We start from the raw sequence: 23606 nt of genomic DNA on the forward strand, positions 1-23606 counted from the left end.
AACATTTGTGATCATGAGAATGGCACTAAGTGTGCGGGTTTAAAACTTGTACAGCACTAAGTGTGCGAGTTTGATCATGTAGCACTAAGTGTGCGAGTTGATTATATAGCACTAGGTGTGCGGACTCACTATATGCTTTTGAATCACTATTGACACCGAGTGTGCGACACTATTGAGTTGATCACGGACAGCGGATCGGGTAAGTACCTTGAGTTCATGGCTAACAGCGCTAAGTTTATATTTGGGGTCGAGCTTGGTAAGTTTGAACCTATGTGACAATGTAAATTGAAGTCACGTACATAAGAATTATCGCGGAATGAGTGAAAGGTCATGTAGATGTATGATTGAATCGAAAGGTCTAAGGAACTATGGTATAGTTCAGTTTGAATGGAGTAATTAGCCTCGTTCCATTTTGTTTCCTCTTGCGATAATGTTATTAATGGTTGTTAGTGCATTGCTTATGACTTCTTGAGTTATATACTCATTCGGTGTTTGCTTGTCACCTATTTTAGGTTTCTTGGACTCGACTTTTTTATGTATTCGGGACCGTCATCAAGTCATCACACCGCTAACAACTTTTGGTATTTTCTTCGTAGTTGGTCTTGGAGTACATTTCGCATGTATAGGCTATTATGTTTTGTTTGAACTTGGTATGTAAAATTTTGAATAGCCATGCGAAAATGGCTTATAAATGTTTTGAGCATAATGTTATAATCATTTGGTATGTATATGCTCATTAAGAAGCACGGAAATGTTTGGCAACGACCAGCCATTAGAATGGGTCATCATGATTATATTTTGGACTATATATGAAAAAGGGTGGTTGAATCATAGAAACTCGTGTTAGAGAAAGTCTACCCTAGAAATATATGCTGGCAGCAACAGTGACGTGGATGCGAAAAATCACTAAAAATAGTAGGAATGGAATTAAATAGTGAATAAATTATGTAAATGAACCTTGATGAATCCATTTTCATATGGAAGAAACGAAACGGTCATATGAGTTGTATGTTAAAAGATATTTGGGTTTTCGTGAAACAGGGCCAGAACGGTTTCTGGATTCCCTGTTCCGACTTTGAAAATTCATTATAAATTAACCAGAGATAATTAGGAGTCATACCATATATGTATAAATTCCTCTTTGAGTCTAGTTTCTATAGAAACAAACAGTATCAGTATTGAAGCCCTGCACAGGGAGTTATTCGAGTTGTAACGCACGAAGGTCGGTGTAGTCGACCCCTGTAACATAGGAGACTTTAACTAATAAACTGTACTAATTGGCTCAACCAAAAATTCTAGAAAAAAATCTGTAGATGGACATATGAGTCTAGTTTCAGGGAAAAATTACAAAACTGATTTTCGAGTTGTAAAACTCAAGTTATGATTTTTGAAGCGACTAGTACACAGATTGGCAGCTTGTCTGGGAAATTCTCAATAAGTGGTTTGAAGTCTGTTAACACCTCGTGTTCGACTCCGGCGAAGGTCTTGGGTTCGGGGTGTTACAGATGAGGTGAAGTGTAAAGTTGTGATGTTGGGCTTCGTAGTAACGACGTTGCAACTTCGTGGTCTCGACATCACTCACTAAGTGCTCCCAAAACATTTCAAAAATACTATAAAACATCCTTAAATACCATCAAATCATATCTCATGGTTCCAAAGCATTTAAAAACATTCTAAATCATATTTAAACATAATTCCAAATCAAAAACATGTTCAAACCAATTTAAATTAAAAAACTTGTCTTAACTTTCTAAGGAGTTTACAAACAGCTCTTGATTTTACAAATCCAAACACTTATAAACACTTATGATAGTCTAAATCTCTATGTACATGCCAATAACCTATATAAATAACCTTCAATAATTAATGAACAACTTCAAAAACTTGATGGGTGATGTGATGCTCCTGAACAAAGCTTCAAGCTTCTCAAACAAGGTCCTTTACATACACATTTTAAACAACTAATGTGTGAGTTTAAGAACCTTAGTAAGTATTAATGGATAAATCTACTTATCCTATGCTTTGTTAGTGTTGAGCCCTTCTTAAACATGTCTTTATCAATTCGTTAAAACCATATTTTAATTTCATTAACAAATTAATTAACACAAGTCAACTTATAGGGCTCAACTTACCACGTTATAGTTCGTTAACTTATTACATTATGAAATTCATAACTAAAACTTTTATGAATGATTAATATAGTATTTAATATTTTGTACCTTAATTGCCAACATTTTTCATATACGAATACATACATAAATTTTCATACATTTCCTTACATATTATAAGATTCATCCCTTTTTTCTATTTTAAGGTAAACAAGATGGTCAATTACTATAATTCTATTAAGAGTAAATTCACATAGGCCAAGTACATACATACTTAAAAACTTATTATCGTTTCAATTCCATAGTAGCATATTTTCATAAATGAGCAATTATCCATGTTAATGTTTTTATGGGCATCTTTGTCCGAACTTGTTCTTGCTTCAAAGGTCTTTTACTCATAAGGCTTTCGGTTTGGTCAATATACTAAAACCCAGCTTCAGTTAAAAAAAAAAAATGGTTTGTTATGTGCCCTTAATCTTCTGAGCTTGAGATCGCCATTTGCCATTGATTGGCATGCTTGATCCCATCTAACCAATGAATTCTTATTAGCACCCTTAACGGACCCCACACAAAGTTCTTGTCTAGTTTTCTATCTCATCACATACATTTGACTTAAATTAAAGCAGATTGCATGACATAGTTGAGTATACACATCACCATCGATTTAGCCAAAGTAACTCTGCACATTAAAGAAAGCATTTTCGCATCCCACCAACCCAGTCTATTCCACAATAAAAAGTGGTACTCAAAGATATCACTTGTAACCTGGAAACCCAAAGTTTTATTTATATTTGCCTGAACCTATACAAGTATTTATGTCTTCTTATTGTTGTTTTTTTTTTCAGAGAAATAATTACTTACATATGATATGGATATAAAATGTTTTACAAAATTGATATTATATGTTAACCCCAAAACCAACTCCACAAAAAAATACTAAGAGAATCAAAATATTATTGTAAAATGCTTTTGCCTTTCATAAAAAAAACAATTTAAACCAAAAATAAATATACAAATAGTAAGAATTTAACATAATACATCAAGTATTCAAATCATCAACTTTACCTTTCTCAATTAATGTTTTATTATTATTATTATTATTATATATTGCATAAAATTTATTTTTCCTCATGTCCGATATCTGCCATAATATAATAGTGAAAATTTTAGATTCTATAATATTAGAGTTATGACATTTTTAGACTCCAAAAAAATTAAGAGTGTAAAAAGTATTATATTTCTTTATATAATCAATTTTAAAAATATTTTAAAATCTTGAATCTCTTGTGAAGTTTATAAAACTTGCCTAATGTATCAAATAATTTTAAAAATAAATAAATACATATATAAGAAGCACATGATAATATATCAAATACTAACTCAATATAATATAGAATAAATTAACTCTCTATAAAAGTACTGTGAAAATGGTTTTATTGTCAATAATTGTTTTCGAAATATTATTGATAATATATATATTGAAGAAAATCTTATCTTTTCTCGTAAGATAAAATTGAGCCTTTTTCCTATACGGCTTATGTTAGAACAAATGAGGGAATCAAACACGTGTACAACTTTGACTCGGTACGAGAAAGAAAAATAAGAACGGAAAGTGCGATAAAAGATCAAAACTTTAATTTATTAAAGGACAAACAAATCATATTTAGCCACGTCATAATTCTAATATGTTATTTCTTTATTTCTTTGCCGTCCTTCCTTACCCTCCTTTGCCCCCAGCAAACTCCAATGATTAAACTCATTGCTAAAAGGGCTAAAATCGTGAATCCATAAAATCTCCTGTTTTTTAACTGAAAATAATAATAATTTATTTAAAAAAGTTCTTTAAAAAAAAGGGAACAGAGAGCGCGAGAGAGAAAGCGTACGGCAATGGCGAGACTACAATTAGATTTGTTTTTTTCTTGGAATTGTTTCTTTTTTGCAGTTCTTTTATTCGTATAATACATTGCGAAGTTTTTATTTTCTCTTAATTAGTTTAGATCTGTTAGATTTGTATTTTCTTTCTGTCGATTCTTTATTTTTTTTATGAGAGCATGGAAAATTTTTAGCGTTATTATTGAAAAAAAAAAAGGGGTAAAGACACTGGAGGCAGCGGTTCATCGATCTCTTCCTGAGAATTTTGTTGTGAGAATAACACAAATACATGAATCGATCGATAAACCTCTGCATCCAGCGCCTTAACTCTCTTTTATTTTATTTTTTTGAACTTTTTAAAAGTATTTTTTTCCATGAAGTTTTATGTTAGTTATTAACAAAATCTGTTTTTGGTTGCAGAAATTCTTTTTTTTTAAAACTATAGATCTTGATATAATGAGTAAATTTTATTTTCCATTACTTAATTTTTATTTTCCATTACTTCTGTATATATTACCTTTTAGAGTGTTCTTTTTCTTTGTTTTTTTTTTTAAAGATTTTACTAAGACTGACTATTAATGGCGTAATGTTTGGTGGCTGCAGTGAAGCGGAAGGGGCTACGTTATCGTTTCCCAGTTGTCGACCCTACCTGGTTACTGATTATTTTTCAAATAAAAGTTGCAAATATTTAATCACTATTTTTCCCCTCAAATTTATGCTAAATTCATTATGCGTTGATTTTTTTTAATTGAATAGTGGATGAATAAATATAGCCAAACTTGGTATGAGATTGAAATCCATTGGCTGCCTTTTGATTTCCTCATTAATCGGTGATTTAGTTCCAAAACTAATTTTATTGCCTATTAACTTTTTATTTTTCTTACTCATTCGGAAATCGGTATTGTAGGTAAATTCTCTAGCAAATGTGAAAACCCGTCTTGGATTTATGAATTCGACGATCCGAGTTCGGGCAACATAAATTTTAAATTGGGTTGGGGACGTTCTTAGTGATTGTATGGTAGGGAAATTTGTCTAATAATGTTCTTGATCTTGTGTTAGTTTTTGTATATATATTTTTTACATTTGAAACACTTATAACCAAATTATTTTTGTTGGTTAGTTACCAGATTCAGAGTTACATATTATTTTTTATTTTCTTCTTGGATTTGTGTAAGTATCCATAATTGCTTTTGAGCTTGGTATTTATTGTTAAGGTTCTTTAGTAAGAAAGGGATCGATGGGGTTTCGCCTGGATGTTTTTCCATTTATGGTATATTTAATTGAATGTGGATTGTTTCGTTTGATTGTTCATTTTAGTTGCATTCATCATGGTTTTACAGATTAGCAATGTTTAGATCATGAGCTGGTGTGCGCTGTTTTGGTAGTTCATAATGTTGTAAAAATTCTGATGATAACTGAAAGTTTCGATGACATGAGATTCTCCCGGTGGTCCAAACTCCAAACGCCGGTAAGGCTTCCCTCCTAGGCTACAAATAGTTGAACATTCACCTACTTGTATTCAATGTGAGTTATGTCTCTCGTATAGATAATGTTGAACTTTTTTAAAAATTTCCATGTATTTTGGATATACGTATCTAGATACCCATCCAATTTAAACCAAAAGGGATAACATACCCTTTTTTCTTTTTTTTTTTGCAAATGTGTGTTTTGCAGTAGTGGAACTTTACCGGAGAGTAATAGGCAATTAATTTGCAGCCATTTGTGTCATTTTCCCTGAGCATGATGAAGTCAAAACCAAAAAAAGTTTGTTTCTTTGTAGAAAATGTTATCCGATGAAATGAAGTTACTAAGTGGGGGGACACAACTTCGTCATTGCGGCGTGAAAGTGAGGGAAAACTACTGGTACAGCTAGCAAGTTGTAAAAGAATCTGCTGTTTTCATGTGAACAAATGGAATCTGGTATCAAAATCCTATCTATCAAGCCTATAATGGAAATCAAATCAAGTTAAATTCCTTCCTTGGGCTTCTAGTTTTACCAAGTACCAACCAAAAAGGGTGGGTCTTGTTACTCGGATTGTCATGTGTTAGATATGGGCATACGGCCGAGGTAATTATTACTCTTTTTTTTTTTTGGAGGGTTCTTAAGGCTTATATCTTCACACTGACATATTAGAAAAACGAAGTCTGAGTAACGTAAGTTATGGGAGCGTGGGTATGAGCTCCAAAAGAAAAGGAAAGAATTCCAGAGGGAACATATGCAAGGTGAGTATATTCTTTCATTGTTGTCTTATCTTATTCATTGTTAGGTTGTAATTTTTTTGCACCTGTTGTACTTGATATTCTAACGTCATTCCAATAGGAAAAAGAAAGGGAATCCCTTTTCATTTTGTCACTGAGATTTGATATGTGCTTTGTGATTTATTCATGGTTAGTTTAGGTGAAAAAAAACTTTTAAAAAGTGTTTTTAAAAAATTAATTAACGATTATCATTGTAATACAAAAATGTTTTTGTGAAGATGAAATGATTATTTCATAGAAAATTAAAGGGAATTAAAAAATTAATTTTATTAAAAAGTATTTTTTTTAAAAGTTAAAAAAAGTTAAAAATTTTAACTTTTTGGCTGAGTTTAAATCTTGGTTCAGGTTGGTTCAAAAATCTTGGTTCAGGTTGGTTCAAAAAGTTACTTGTTAACTATTATTATTATTATTATTATTATTATTATTATTATTATTATAGAAAGCATAATTTGGGTTGAAAAGAATGGTAAACAAAACATTAGTAAAATGTTGAAGTGTGCGGATATGGATATGGATATGGACATTGAGTTTCAAAACTTAAATTTATTGGTCAATTTTTAAGGTCGATTATATAAATAAATTATATTAAGCTTATATAACATGGCAAAAGGGCTCTCACTCGGCTCTTTTTTCTAGGTGCCATTTGTTGAAGTTCTGAGTTTGGCTATTTTTTATCACCAAGGCCTAATTTTAGGGCGCAATTATATAGTCACCATGTAAAAGAAAATTTGCAGAAATATGTAAAAATATAAAGTGACTTTGTTTTTCTAGAAATTACTGCTTAAGTAATATGTGCATATAAAAATAAAAATTATTTGATACAAATATGTTACATGTTTTCAGGTGTAATAATAAATTATTTTTGATTTTTACATTTACAAATTTAGATACGAGAAACCGAACCACTAGAATTTAGTTTTTTTTTTACACAATAGTGAAGGTAGAAAGTGAGACAACACAGCTTAAATTTGTATAAAATAGATATTTAAAAAGAATTTTAACTACCTTTCAAAACACACTAAAATTTAGTGTTAATATACAACCATTTGTAGTTTTAAATTTTATTCGTGGAATTAAAAGTCTTTACCATTATCAAAACAACAAATTTTACTGTTTTTAAGATTATTTGGGTTTGGTTTGATTTCATCATTATCCGTTTTGAGTTATTGAATAAATTGGTTTTGTATATATAAAATTTAGTTCAAATATTTCACGAGTTTAATCTGATTTTTTTTAACATTTATGTTCGTTATTTTTAATTACTGTTAGAAAGGGTTTCGATTTCAATTACTGTTGGATTTTAAGCTTTAAATTACAAAATTTAATTATATGAGTTGCACTAGGTTTAATAGAGATGAGAATAATGAAAGGGTAGCAGGAATTTCAATATGGGTAATGATGGCTACGTTGTCGTGACTTGATAGGGACCCACCTCGCTATGAAAATGACTGCCTTGGCATTAGTTTTGTAACTATATATCATCTAATAGCTTCATTTTTAATAATAAAAAATTGCTTTTGTTTTATTCAAAAATTCTTTTATAACCATTGAGATTCGATATGGCTAGCCAAAAAAAGAAAAGCATGGTCCTACCCACTTTTACCTTCACCCCTGCTGCCATTAACCTATTGAAATTAAAATCATTATACCATTAATATTGAAGTAAGGTAGTCATCACCCTTCTTATGGATGTATTGATTTTTTTATTAGTAATAATACATATTGATATTGGTATGTATTAATATATCACTTTAGGTCAATTATTTTTACAAATTGATTTTATTTTTAAAAAATTGATATATGTATATAAAAATATGGAGTATGTCTCGCATTTCAGACAAAATAGGAAGTGGCATCTCGATGAGATAAAACTTGATGTCACGACAAGCAGCCAACGTCACAACGAGAAGAAAGTCTTTATCCCAATGACACTTTCTCGTCACGACGACATGAATCCACGTCATGATATAGCGACGTGTTCTTCAAGTTTTTGAGGTTTCTTCTTTCAGTTAAACTCTGTTTTGGTTTCCTACTTAAACTCTGATTAACCTAAGAATATTCTAAACATAAAAGCTATGAATTCCAATCTATAAACAAACCTTAGGTACCCTAGGTTTAAAGAACAGAAAATAACACAATTGAGAGAGAATTCTGTGATTCAGTTTGAAAGGTTTTCTTTCGGGTTTTTGGGGTTTCAGATTTTCTTTGTTTTGACTCTTTCCATCTTGTAGTTTTCTCTTATTAGTGAAATCTCCTTTTTCCTGTGGTTTTATATTCTCTTCAGAGAAGTTTTTCCACGTAAAATATTGTGTGTTTGATCTTTTCAATTTATTTGTTATAATTCTTGTTCGTTGCTTACACGTGTTTATCCCCAACAAATTAGTATCAAAGCTTGGTTCGATTTTCGCATTCAACCCATCCAAAGATGGAAGCGACAAGATTCGACATTGGGAAGTTCGATAGAATCGCAAATTTTTGTTTGTGGCAAGTTCGTATGACAACAATACTAGTCCAGAACGATCTAAAAAAAGCCGTTACAAGGAAGAAACCCACGGATGCAGACAAGTTAAATGCAGAGCTTGATGAAAAATCTCTATATACAATTCAACTATGCCTTACCAATAATGTGTTACAGGAGGTATTGTTAGAGAAAATAGCATCCACACTATGGAGAAAACTGAAAGCCTTATACATGACGAAATCTCTGGCCAACAAGTTTGTGTTAAAACATCTCTACACGTTCATGATGGTCGAAGGTGAGTTCATTAGGCCTCACATAAGTGAGCTTATTACCCTTCTCAATGACCTAAAGAATCTCGATCTAAATATCAGTGAAGATGATCAAGTTTTGTTGTTGTTGTGTTTTTTGGCCCCTTCCTACAAAGCTTTCAAGGATACCCTGATTAATGGAAGAGACAATCTCTCGTTCGAGGGCATGAAGGGAAATCTACTAACCAACAAACTCGATAACGTGTTAGGCCCAAATAAAAAGTCAGACAGACAAGCCTCAATTCTAGTTGCAAGGGGTAGAAAATAATCCAGCAAGTTAAACCAAAGTAGGTCTAGGGCAAGATTAAAATTGAGGAACCGCGACAAACAATGTGGCTATTACAAGAAGATGAGGCACATTAAAGAAAAATGTTACATACTTCAGAATAAAAACAAGAGAGATGTAACAACCCGTTTTTAGTAGTGTCAGAAACAGTGATTTTGGGACCACAAATCCAATGTGTGAGCTCGTAAATATTATTTAGTTGATATTTACGAAGTTATTAAGTGTCGTATTAAGATTAGTCCGGTAATTTTAACGTATGGTTAGTTAAATAAGGAAATATGACTAAATCGTAAGAGCTGCAAAAGTCCATCACTATTAATTTTGTGTTGTAAAGTTAAATTAGATTAAAAACAAGGTCTAAAGTGACAAATAAACCACTATGATAGTTGGTGGACGATAGAAAGCTTATTAAGCTTAAGAAATTAAGAAATTATGTTTAAAATTAAAACATTAAAATAAGAAAAGATGATAAGAACATGGAAAGAAAGAGAATACTTTCTCATCTTCTTCTCCATTGAAAAACACCGAGAGAATACTTTCTCATCTTCTTCTCCATTCAAAAACACCATTTTAGCTGGAGGAAGAAGTGGTTTTTAGAGCTTGAGCTTCAATTCTTCAACTTGGTGAGTTTTTCAAGCCCTTTTATTGTAATTTTTATGTTTTCGAAATCTTAAGAGCTTGATTTAGCTAACTTAGGGATTATTTCACGAAACTGTTAAAGTTTGTTAAATTTTTCATTGATGTTTTCTTGAAGCTTTTGTGACTATTTGGTTAGTTTTGAAGCTTAGATATGTTAATGGATTAGTTTGTAAAGTAAAAGCTGTTAGTTTTGAACTTATGGACCAAAATAAAATAAATTCAAAATGCGTATGATAATTATGAAATTTTGTGTTTTAATGGATTGTTCGGAGGTTGAAATTGAGATCGATTTCAAAATCGAAGCTCAAATGTGAAAGTTATAATAATTTCGATTTTAGGGACTAAATTGAAATAAATGCAAAACTTAGAGAATTATTGTATAGATGAAATTGAGCTAAGGCATGATTGTAATATGCTATTAAATTTTATTTGAAATAGTTAATTGAGTTAAATTATGCTTTAGATCAATAATTTCAAAAACTGGAGGACATGCATGGAAAAAAGGGAAAATTATCGATTAGTCCCTGTTAGCGAAATCGTTACAGTTTTGTTAGGTAAGTTCATATGGTATAATTAAATTAATAAAGTTAATATGTTATATTTGATTTGGTTATAATGATTGTTGGTGCAAATAAATTGTGGTAAAATGTGAGTTAAATCCAAATGAAATTAGTAAATGTCTTGTATACGAGATTATGCGTTATTGCCTGCATGTTCTAAGCTCCAACATGTGTTACAGACTCGAGATACATGTATAATAGGCCCTAGCTAGGCTATTTTTTGTGTAAGTTCAACCCTAACGGTGAATAGGCACTATTATCCGATTTGTGTAGGTTCAACTTTAATGGGTGAATAGACACTGTTATCCGATTCATGTAGGTTCAACCTTAACGAGTGACCAGACAATATGATTCATTATTCATGTAGGTTTAACCCAAACAGGTAACCAGACACTATTACTTTCACCTATGTACAGAGTTCAATTATGAAGTACCATCAGGTAATATTGTGAATGAAATGTGATGGTATGTCATTTGATGTTGGCAAAGTAATGTATATGATTTGAATACAAGGTATAAGTTAGTTTGAAATGAAATTGTGAACAATTGAGGCTATATATGTGATTGAGCTCAAAACCTTATATATTAATGATGTTGTTTGAATCTTGATAGGTATATTTGTATTACATAGTGACTTTGTATATGATATGAAATTGAAGTAAGTAAATGTTTATATTATAACAACCCATTTTTCAGTGAAATTAGAACAGTGGTTTTAGGACCACAAATCCGATCTGAAAATAAAATTTATTTTTATTTTATTACTTGGTCCATAATATGTTAGAAATGTTATGTGAAAATTTTGATAAGAAAATTTTACCGATTATGTGTTTAATTACGGAAAGGACCAAATAGCATAAAATGCAAAAGTTGAATTCTAGTAGCTAAAAGGATTAAATAGCTATGGAATTCAAAACTTGAGGTCCTTATATGGTAAATAGACCATTAATAAAAAGTTAGTAGATATTTTTGGATGATTCATCCATGGAAAATTAGAAAAAGGCTAAGAACCAAATTGGAAATTAAAATTGTTAAAGATGATAAATTAATTAAAAAGAAATAAAAATCAATTATATCATCTTCTTCCCCAAAGTATTTCATTTATATCATCTTCTTCCCCAAAACATTCCATGTAAACCCTAAGAGAGAGAGAAGAAACTTTCTTGGCCAAATTGGGTAAGTTTTCTTATCCCGTTTTAGTAATTTTGATATTTTTGACACCGGGATAGCTTAATCTATCTATTTGGGAGATCAATTTGAAGAGTCATAAAAGTATGGAAATTAGGTCATGAATGTATATGCTGAAAATTAGAAATTTATGGCAGAAAAAGAAATGTTGTTGATAGATAAACAACTTTTACAAAGTGTTTTTTTTTTGACGAAAACATGATTTAGGGACTAAAATGTAAAGTTGTGAAAATTGATGAAAAATTCTAAAATTTATAGAAAATATATGCTGTAAATTCTATATTGAAATTTCGGTTAGGCTTGGAATAGGGAGTAAATTGCTTAAATTTCATTTTCCGAGCCTAGGGACAAAATGAGAAGTTATGGAAAAGTTAGGGGCAAAATGGTAATTTTTTTGAGAATGTAAATTGAGTCCACTTGAATATGAAATGTGGTAAATTGATGTAAAATTTACTTGTATAGATCCGGATAGACCAAATTCGGAGCTAAAACGAGAAAAGAGGAAAATGTCAGATTATTAGATTTTACGTATACGAACATTGTCGAGGTAAGTTCGTGTAATTAAATTGTGTATATTTATATGATTGAATTGAATGTTGTGTTTGTGAATTATATAAATATTATATATATATATATATATATATATGACATTGAAAATATATCTGACAAAACCCGATCAATAATAATGCTGATAAATGATAAATGATAAATGATAAAAATGTTACTTATATGCTTGAAATATGTTTAAATCCTAGTTGAATAAATGGAAAATCGACGGATATGTGATTTCTCGAAATGAATGAGGTCTTGCATTTGTTGCTGACGAGATTGAGCTCGGATAAGTAATCTTATTGACCTCATTACAGAAAGTATTTAGCCTAGACGGGTAATCCTGATATAAGTCCTCTTGAGCATATGTTATGGATTAGATTTAGCCCAGACGAGTAATCCAGATCAAGCTCCTTAGAGCATAAGTCATAAAAAGAATTTAGCCTAGACTGGTAATCCTGTTGTATACATGTGTGGCTCGAGAGTGTACACTCTGAAATAGTACCTTGTGGGTACCATTGAATATGAATTGACAAATCCTGATTTGTACACCTTGAGTGTACTACCTTTGTATCCATCGATATTTCAAATAAATTCAACGGGTGATAATCCGGACATGAGAAGATATGAATAATAAAATGAGTTATTACACGTATCTATCTGAAATACAAGAAAATGATGATACATGTTAAATGAATACATGTTGTGGAAAACATATGTGCATAGGAACTTGATTGTTGTTGAGCCCATATATGTTTTGATGTTATTATGGAATATATGACAAACAAGGGCAATGAGGATGTGTGTAGGGCTTGAGGTCAAATTGATTGAATATGCCTTACATAGTTACCTCAAAATAGAATGAATGGTAAGTTAAGTACTATGTTATACAAACTTACTAAGCATTTTATGCTTACTTACTAAGCATTTTATGCTTACTTACTTTTATTTCCCTGTTTTAGAGTAAATCGAAAGCTCGTTGGATTGGAAGCTTGGCGGAGATCACTCACACTATCCGTCGGCCCATGTCGGTAGAATATGGTAAAGTAATTATGGTTATAATGGCATGTAACGCCCCAATTTTCGGGAATTCTGTGAATGTTGGCAAAATTTCATGCTTTGATTTTGTCATTTGTGAGTGAAATTATGAAATAGGACCTATGTGAAAATGTTTGAAAATGCTATAGGCTAATTTGTAATGGCCAAATAAATAGTAGTGCAAAATAGGAGGATTTGCATGTCAAACCTCCCATTTTACATGAAGTGGCCAGCCATCATGTTGTTGTAGACAATATGAGCACTTGATATCCATAATTCATGGTACAAATTGATAATGGGTTAGGTAAATGTTCCATGATAATGGATTACGTAAATATTCCATTATAATGGGTTAGGTAAATGTTCCATGATAATGGTTTAGGTAAATGTTCCATGATGGGCATTTCATGTCTTTTGTATTAAAGAATTAAATGGATGAAATATGAAATTTTATTAAAAGAAAAAGGGGTGAAAAGAACAAAGTTTTGTCCATCTTTGTTCATCATAGCCGAAAGTTAGAGAAGAGAAAGGAGAGGAGAAAGCTCTTGAATGTTCGGTCACTTGGGGAAGAAAATTGAAGGTAAGTTCATGGTAGTTTGCTTCTATCTTGATGTTCATGAGTTCTTCTTGATTCTACCTTAACTCTTGAAGCATATTTTGGTTTTAGTTGTGTTGTGAGCATTTAGTCATGAATTAAAATGAAGGAAATGGTTGTTGTTTCATGTTCTTTTGATGAAAAATGGAAGATTGGTGAAGTTGAGCCAAACAAATGAGCATGCATGTGCCTTAGATGCTAAGGGGAAAAATCGGCTAATATGTTGTGCTTTAAAATGATGAAATGGAGATTATACTTAAGTAAAATCATAGATATGTGATGATTGATTGGTGATATACATGTTTAAAAAAAAAACATGCATGCAAGTTATGTGTGAAAGAGTGATTTGGTAATAAATCTGCTTGGGACAGCAGCAGTAATGTGACTTTGGAAAATCACCATAAATTGTGGGAGATGAGTTAGAAGCTGCATAAATTATGTAATTAAAGCTTAATGAGTCTAGTTTCAAATAGAATAAACGAGAACATATTTTGAATTCTGTACAATGAGAAATTTGATTCGTAATGAAGAGTGGTCAGATTAGTCAAACAGTGAAACATCCGAAACTTTGAGAAAAATCTGGTATTGATTGGCCAAACCAAAAATTCTGAAAATTTTATGGATATAAGATATATGAGTCTATTTTCAGGGAAAATTAACGGAACTTGATTTGTAGTTTCGTAGCTCCAGTTATAAATGATTTAGTGACTGTTGCTTAGGAAGACAGCTTGCAGTGAAATTATGATTATGTGGTAAACATTGACAAAATTTGTTAATGAGTTGCTTATTGATTTCTTATAAGCTTACTATGATCTGTAGGTGTGGTTGGCGAATATTGTAAGGGGTTAATCGTAGTTTGTATTTGAATAGTTAGATTAACGTGTTAGTAATCCAATTGTAGGCGGTTCGTGTGTGGATCTCGTTAGCATATCGTCGCAAACAGGTGTGTAACTAACACCCTCTTTCTTAGTCTGGATCAGCAAAAGTCGAAAAGCTGAAATGCCGAAAACCGGTATTTTGTAGATTTGTGAGTGTACGAATGCTCGTAAGGTAAATCGATTAATGTTTTTGGTAAGCTGCAAAATTTGGACTGAAAGTGCATGATTTCTGTGCCCTCGATATTTTTGGGCTTAATGGGCCAAAATTGGAATGATGGGCCAACAGCCCAATTCGGTAGAACCCTCGATGCGTGATTACGTTAGTACGTGAAAAGTAGGAATATGCATGAAAAACCCTAAAATAGATAAATTCTGAAATACCTTTAAAAGTAGAAAATTTTCGTTTTACCCTAGTAGATAAATTACCAAATACCCTTAGGGTTAAATTGACCTAAATGCATGTTTGATTGTTGTTATTTATTGCATGCCATGTTGTTATTATCTCGATGCATGGGATTGGGATATTGACGGAGGAAGTACTGAAAGTGGCTTGTCCACGTCTTTGGAGGATTTGCCTCAATTCTTTAATAAGAGCAACAAAGTACAAATCGTGGAGTGTTGGGTTTGGGTGGGTTGAGCTATTCCCACATGGAGTGTAGGGCTGGTACGAGTGGAGTGTAGTGGTTGGTGGGTTGAGTAGTCTCCCCAAATGGGCTTGCATATGTTATTGATGTTGCATGTATTTTGAAATGGGCCTCACGGCCATACATGTTATCTGAATAAGGGCTAAGGCCCGGTTTATTATAATCTGAAAAGAGTTACGGTCCATTACCATTGTTACTGAATGGGCTTAGCCCAATAGGTTTGAGTGACTTGGGCTTTGAATGGGTTTTCCTTACACATGAGTTTCCCCAAACTCACCCTTTTATTTTCATCCACGCAGAAATCCCCAACCATAGTGGGCTTGGAGTCGTGAGGGAATTCGGAGTGGCCACCCGCTCGAAAGTTTGGTTTTCTTCGGTGAACTGGACATCCTATTATTTACGTTGAGGTTTGGGTTTTAAATGTAATAAGGCCGCTTAATTATTTTTGATGGTTTTAATATGTATTACTAAGATAGGTATTACTTATTTTAACTGTTGAAATTGGATAGCTTTAGGGCGCGTTGTCAAAAAAAAAAAACAATTGATTTCAAAATAACACGACAACAAGCAAAGCTTCCGCAATGAAAGTATTTTCCAAAGTTAATCACTTTTCCTAAAAATGACTTAATCAAATCGGTTTCCTAGAAATATCCATGACGTTAAGGTGTGGCAATGGCGGTATGCATGTCTAGGATTGGATTCGAAGGGAGCTTGGTACTTAAGCAGTTCGATGGGCTCACCACCTCTTTTCCGGTTTCCTACCTGGTGCACAACTTCCATTCACTCTAACCTATAATTAAATTATCTTTTAAAACACTAAGTAAGTTTTTCTGGATCAATAATATAAAATGTTTTGAACGCTTCGATGTGGCATGTCGGATCCGGTCATAACGTCTGGGCTGGGTTTGGGGTGCTATATTTAGTGGTATCAGAGCCTAGGTTGCAACAACTCGGCTGTGGAATGGGTTTACAAAAACAAAGATTTAAAAAAAAATTATAAAGATTGCGAAAAATGCGATTTTCAAAATTTAGATCTTTAGAAGGTTGCATTCCGAATCTCCGGCTCAAGTCTGTAAGTATTCTGAATTTTTATGAATATTTTTCAATTATCTGTCATCTTGAAACCCTACTAGGACACTCTAGATAGGATGATACTGAAACCATAGGAAAATTTGATAAGAGACTGAAACTGTAGCTAGACTCCGATTCTGTGAAAACAAACTCTAAATTACTATCTGATTCATAAAACATCCATAATAAACACTGGAATATTGAATTAATGCATAAAAATTCATAATCGGATAATATGATATGAGTACAAGAGCCGCTTGTGGAAGAGGCCGTGGATGAGGTCGAGGTAGTACTCAAGTTGGATCTTCGTCTTCTGAACACATATCCGCTGAAGTAGCACGACCACAACCGGTGGATGAGAATGGGCCGTATGATCGGGCTGCGAAGGATGATGCCCTATCACAGGCAATGCTTCGTGTTCTGAAAAGGGTTGCCAGGGCAAGTACGGGCAATGGAGTTCGGGGATCTATTTCTGAATGACTTCGGGCTAACGGAGCGGAGATCTTTAGGGGCGTGTCTGGTATCGCCTCGAATGTGGCAGAATATTGATTGGAGGCCACAGAACGGATTATGGACAACTTGGACTGCTCTGAGGAGATTGTGAGTGGGGTATTTGTATAAGTCCTTTGGGTCACTCGGTTAGGGTAGACAAACTTTATAGGGATGTACCCTTAGAAACTCAAGGTAGGATTTTCCCTGGAGATCTGATGGAGTTACCGTTCGGAGAGTTTGATCTCATTTTGGGAATGGACTGGCTTGTTAAGCATAAAGCGACCTTGGATTGTGCTGCTAAATGAATGGTGTTAAGGACCACAAAGGATGGGGAGGTTATGGTGATAGGTGAGCGAAGGGATTATTTGTCCAATGTGGTGTCGGCATTAAGAGCCGAGAAGTGGATTGGGAAAGGTTGTGAGGCCTATTTGGCATTTGTAAGTCAGTCGGAAGAGGAGAGACTGACAGTGGATAAGGTTAGGACTATAAAGGAGTTCCAAGATGTTTTTCCGGAGGAGCTTCCAGGATTGCCTCCGAACTGAGAAGTGGAGTGTGGAATCGACTTATTGCCTGGAACGGCACTAGTGTCTATCGCACCGTATAAAATGGCACCGAAGGAGTTGGTGGAGCTAAAGGCACAAATTCAAGAGTTGTTGGATAGGGGCTTCATTAGGCCAAGGGTGTCTCCATAGGGAGCACCGGTGCTATTCGTGAAAAAGAAGGATGGTACGATGCGGATGTGCATTGATTATCGCCAGTTGAACAAACTGACGATTAAGAATAAGTATCCACTACCAATGATTGATGTTCTGTTCGACCAGCTTAGAGGAGCTTCTGTATTTTCCAAGATCGACCTTCAATATGGACATCATCCGTTAAGGGTCAAGGAGGCAGATATCCATAAGATAGCATTTAGGACTCGGTATGGTCATTACCAGTTTCTGGTTATGCCATTTGGACTGACGAACGCTCCTGCAGCGTTTATGGATCTGATGAATCGTGTGTTCCAACCATTTTTAGATCAGTTCTGTGATAGCCCTAAATTGACCCTAGTCGGAAAGCGGTTTCGGGACCGCTAAACCGAATCGCCGAAGTATTTGAATATAATATTTATTGTCTAAAATATATGGATATGAATGTGTGAGAGTTTTAAGCTTCGATTTAGTCGATTGCATGTGAATTTAGTTAATAGGACTTAGGTGTGACACTTTTGAAATGTGATAGGTTAATCTATAAGGATCTAATAGTGCATGATGTCAAAAAAAGTGTACTTGCATGTCAAATTAGCCAAATCTTGGATAGTGGCCGGCCATGGTATGGGCTATTAATGGTAATATGTATTTTTCTATTAACATTTTTTTAGTTACAAAATAAAATAATAAATTAAGAATAATAAAACATGAGGTGAGTGGGAGGAGAAACCAAAGTTGTTTCATCCTTGCTCCTCCATTGCCGTGACTTGAGGGAGGAAGAAGAAAAGAATTCTCTTGCTTCATGTTCGGTTGGTTGATGATTAGGAAGAGGTAAGTTTGATGTTATTCCATGAAATTCATGCATATTTTTAGTTGTTAGTTTGAATTCTACCTAGCCCATGGTTTAAATCTTGGCTATTTGATGGAGATGATACTCGACCATGGATGTTGTCTTTCTTGGTTGGTGTTAGATGTTGTGTTGATGAGGTATGAAGATGATAGAGTTTGAGTGCTTAACAAAAAGGATTGGATGTGAGTGTGTGTGAGAATTTGAAAAGGATGGGTCTTAGCAACTTCATGAAGTGTTCGGCCATGGTGCTAAAATGTTGTATTGTGTTTAAACTTAGAATTTTTAGTTATATGGTTAGTATAGGTGTGGATAACCGAATATGAGAGCATGAATAGATGAAGAGTTTTGTAATTATAAAAAAAAAATGGGTTAATTGATATGTGGTAAATGTTAAGTGTTAAATGAAATGGAAATGATATCATATTGGAATATGTATACTCGACCACATGAATGAATACATAGATTGGTGTTGCATGTATTCGGCTATAGGTAAGCATATTGATGATTCTATCTTGACTTAGATAATTGGCTAAAGGAGAATATTAGCTAATATGTTGAATTTGATTCATGATTTCATATATATGACTCTAATGTCTAATATGTATATGGGCTAAGTACCTTAAATTTCTCTTGATGTTCAAGATGATTAAATCAATTTATTTGTTAAATTAAGCTCAAGAGCAAAGGGGAACTAAATCCGATAAAGGAAAGGAAAACGTAATTGAATAGCCGTTGAAGTCATTCGACAACATCCGAGGTAAGTCTTCGAGTAATGGAACTTAGTTTATGATTTGTTTAAGTCATGACACATAAGCATAACAAATAAACGGTGATATAATGATTCAACTTGAGTTATATATTGAGGTAATTAGTTTATACTTATGACGGGCAGCCGAATGTGTATAGAGATCATGTTATGAAGTAAATCAAAATCATGCCCTTTGTATGTGGCTATTGAGCCGAAAATGGTAATGGTTGATAAGTGTCTTGTGTTTGAGTCCTAGTAATGAAAATGAAATATAGATGTGTTATGATTTATTGATATATGTGCATGATTATTCGAATAATAACCGGACTAAGATCCGAAGGCATTTGTGCTAGTGATTATATCCGGGCTAAGTCCCGAAGGCATTTGTGCTAGTGATTATATCCGGGCTAAGTCCCGAAGGCATTTGTGCTAGTGACTATATTCGGGCTAAGTCCCGAAGGCATTTGTGCTAGTGACTATGTCCGGGCTAAGTCCCGAAGGCATTCGTGCGAGTTGCTATATCCGGCTAAATTTCGAAGGTACTTGGGTTTGGAAATGAGTGATCTTGCTGTAATAATTTCAATTAATACGCTCATAAAATCCAAACGATAAGGTATGTTTCGTATATGCATCGGAAAAGTTGATTCCTTTTTAATAGTATTCCCTCAATTGATTAACGATCTTCCGGCCTTTAGATAGGTTTGATTCCCTGTGTATGAATATAATGGTTGAAGCGTGAAGTAAGTATGATTTTGAGAATATGCATATATGCAATTATTCATTTGGTCATATGAACGCTATACTTTAGTCGTAAATAATTTCATTACTCAAAACTTACTAAGCATTAAATGCTTATTCTGTTTCTTTAATTCTCTGTTTTATAGATTTTGTTCGTTAGCTATCGGACTCGGGATTGTCAAAGTCGAAGTCGTCCACACTATCTAAGCCCTTTTGGTACTCTTTTAGTTGAACTTCGATAGTGGCATGTATAGGACTGACCTTTGTTGTTAATTAAGTACCTTTTGATAATGTATACATTCGGATAGCCATGCGAAAATGGCTTATATATTTTGAGCATAGCATTATAATCATTTTGTATATATGTTTATTGAGTGGTATGGAAATGCTTGGTAATGACTAGCCATTGGAATGGTTAATCATGATCATATTTGGTGCTATGTATGTCAAGTGGCTAGTTGAATCATGGAAACTATGAAATAGGTGAGATTTACCTTAAAATAGATGCTGACAGCAGCAGTGATGTGAGTTTGAAAAATCACTAAAAATAGTAGAAATGTAATTAAATAATGAATAAATTATGTAATCTAATCTTGATGAGTCTATTTTCATTTGAAAGAAACGAAACAACCATATGAGCCGTATTTTATGAGATGTTTAAGTTTTTGTGAAATAGGGCCAGAGCGATTTCTGGATCCCCTGTTCTGACTTTGGAAATTCACCATAAATTAACCAGAGATAATTAGAAGTCATTCTTTATATTTACAGATTCCTTTTTGAGTCTAGTTTCATTAGAAATAAACGGAATAAGTATTGAAGCCCTTTACAGGGAGATATCTAAGTCGTAATGCATGAAGGTCAGAGCAGTCGAACCCTGAAACAGGGGATACTTTAACTAATAAACTGTACTAATTGGCCCAACCAAAAATTCTAGAAAAAAATTTGTAGATGGATATATGAGTCTAGTTTCAGAGAAAATTTACGGAATCAGTTTTTGAGTTTTGGAACTCGAGATATGATTTTTAAAGTGACTGTGATGCAGTTAACCAGCTTGTCTGGAAATTTTAAAATGAACTGTGTAAATAAAGGAATTAAGTTTGTTAACACCTCGTGTTCGACTCCGGCAACGGTCTCGGGTACGGGGCGTTACAATTTTATTGGTATCAGAGCTACGGTTTAGTCGATTCTAGGACTACCTTAATACGTCCGGGTCTATCTATACATGCCATTATGTGTTTATTTGATAGTGTGGAGATTTCTGACAGTTAAAAATGTGTTTATTTATAGTAATGGATCCCGATCCCAACCGAGCGGTAGCTGATGATCTTGAGAGTGTAGCGCCTGCTCCTGCACAAGGGACAGCGCCGGGGGACTCTCAACCTATTTCTAGTAATCAGAATGATGAAGCTAGACAGGCTTTTTATAGCGTGATGAATGATTGGTTCAATCAGTATATTCGAACTAATACGGCTGTTCCACAACCTCCATTCCCGACTAATACAGCCCCCACACCTGCGATACCTCCAGTAACTGACCAGATAAGGTTAAATAAGCCCCCAGTTGATAGAATCTGAAAACACGGGGCTACTGAATTTAAAGCTACAGATAGCGACGATGCCGAGCAAGCTGAATTTTGGTTGGACAACACTATTCGGGTACTTGATGAACTATCTTGCACACCCGATGAATGCCTAAAGTGTACGATCTCCTTGCTACGTGATTCCGCCTACTATTGGTGGAATACGTTGATTTCTGTTGTGCCCAGAGAGCAAGTAACTTGGGAGTTTTTCCAAATCGAGTTTCGAAAAAAGTATATCAGCCAGAGATTCATTGATCAAAAACGAAAGAATTTCTTGAACTTAAACAAGGTTCCATTTCGGTTACTGACTATGAACGAAAGTTTGTAAGGCTTAGCCGGTACGCGCGAGAATGCATTTCTTCAGAAGCTGTGATGTGCAAACGTTTCGAAGATGGACTGAACGATGATATAAAGCTGTATGTTGGCATTTTAGAAATCAGAGAATTTGTGGTACTTGTCGAGCGAGCTTGCAAAGCCGAAGAGCTCAGTAAGGAGAAAAGAAAAGCTGATATGGGAGCAAAGGAGTTTCATAAGAGATCTTCGGGAAAGCCCTTTCAACAGTCATCGAAGAAATTTAGAGATGATTTAGGCCGATCTAAAGACACTTCGGGCTTTTCTAGACGAGATCGTGATCGACCCCCTGTGAGTACACGAGTCACTTCGGTTGCCAGTGTTGGAAATGATCGTCGAGACAGAACAGAGTGCCAGTATTGTGGTAAATGGCATTCGGGGAGTTGTAGATTCCATGACCGCTCCTGTTATAAGTGCGGATCAGCTGACCACTTTATTAAGGATTGCCCGAGACTGTCTGAACAAAATGTAAATCAGAGTGGGAAACCATGTAACACCCCGTACCCGAGTCCGCTGCCGGAATCGGACACGAGGGGTTAACGGCTTAAACCATTCACTTTCACAGTCCATTTTAAAAATTTTCCAGGCAGTTAGCTAACTGCATCACTATCACTTTAAAAATCATATCTTGAGTTCCAAAACTCGAAAACCAGTTTTGTAATTTTTCCCTGAAACTAGACTCATATATGCATCTACAAATTTTTTTCTAGAATTATTGGTCAGGCCAATTAGTACAGTTTATTAGTTAAAGTCTCCCCTGTTGCAGGGATCGACTACACTGACCTTCGAGCGTTACGAATTGGATATCTCCCTGTACAGGGCTTCGATACTGATGCCGTTTGTTTCTATAGAAACTAGACTCAAAGAGGAATCTATACATATATTGCATGACTCCTAATTATCTCTGGTTAATTTACAATGAATTTCCAAAGTCGGAACAGGGAATCCAGAAACCGTTCTGGCCCTGTCTCACGAAAACTTAAATATCTCTTAACATACTGTTCATATGATCGTTTCGTTACTTTCCTACGAAAATAGATTAATCAAGGTTCAACTACATAATTTATTCACTATTTAATTCCCTTTCTACTATTTTTAGTGATTTTTCACATTCACATCACTGCTGCTACCAGCATCTATTTTTAAGGTAAACTTTACCTATTTCATGATCCTCCATGGATCAACTAGAGTTTGTCATACATATACCAAAAGTGATCATGAATGACCATTCCCATGGCTAACCGTTACCAACATTTCCATACCTCTTGACAACCAACATACAACGATTATAATGCTGTGATCAATGTATATCTAAGCCATTTTCGCATGGCTATCCGAATTTACACAAAACCGAAGGGTACATGACCTACACCAAAAGGGTAGTCCTATACATTAACCAAGATATCCTCTCACTACTACTCTATTCTATACATGCCATAAGATATTCCAAAACATAGCAGTACCAAACAGGTGGATAGTGATAGTGTGACTAGTTGCTGACGATCCCGAGCCTGTAGCTTCCAAATGAGATCTATAAAACAGAGGAAACAAAGTACACGGAGTAAGCATTACAATGCTTAGTAAGTTTCAAGCAAGTGTCAACAGATAACAATCAAGTTATAACATAGTTGTTCGTATTTTTATTTCACTCTTCCTTCTAGCATACCACCCTTTATCCAAATATGCACATCTCATCATAA

General features: G+C 33.9%; 2 long non-coding RNA genes across 3 annotated transcripts; both read left to right on the plus strand.

Moving 5' to 3' along the window:
• Window positions 1-3833: 3833 nt before the first annotated feature.
• On the plus strand, window positions 3834-9573 carry LOC108474631 (uncharacterized). 2 transcript variants are annotated; one of them, XR_001869912.2, is made up of 3 exons: window positions 3834-5448; window positions 5655-8995; window positions 9125-9573. It is a non-coding gene; the product is annotated as an uncharacterized LOC108474631 (long non-coding RNA). The 2 variants fall into 2 exon arrangements; XR_008282993.1 differs by having other exon boundaries at window positions 5761-8995.
• Window positions 9574-18549: 8976 nt separating this feature from the next.
• On the plus strand, window positions 18550-20378 carry LOC128295308 (uncharacterized). Its single transcript, XR_008285675.1, has 2 exons — window positions 18550-19247; window positions 20123-20378. It is a non-coding gene; the product is annotated as an uncharacterized LOC128295308 (long non-coding RNA).
• The last annotated feature ends 3228 nt before the right edge of the window (window positions 20379-23606 follow it).

This window comes from Gossypium arboreum, chromosome 1 (genome assembly GCF_025698485.1).
Source record: "Gossypium arboreum isolate Shixiya-1 chromosome 1, ASM2569848v2, whole genome shotgun sequence".
In the NCBI taxonomy this organism is placed as follows: domain Eukaryota; kingdom Viridiplantae; phylum Streptophyta; class Magnoliopsida; order Malvales; family Malvaceae; genus Gossypium; species Gossypium arboreum.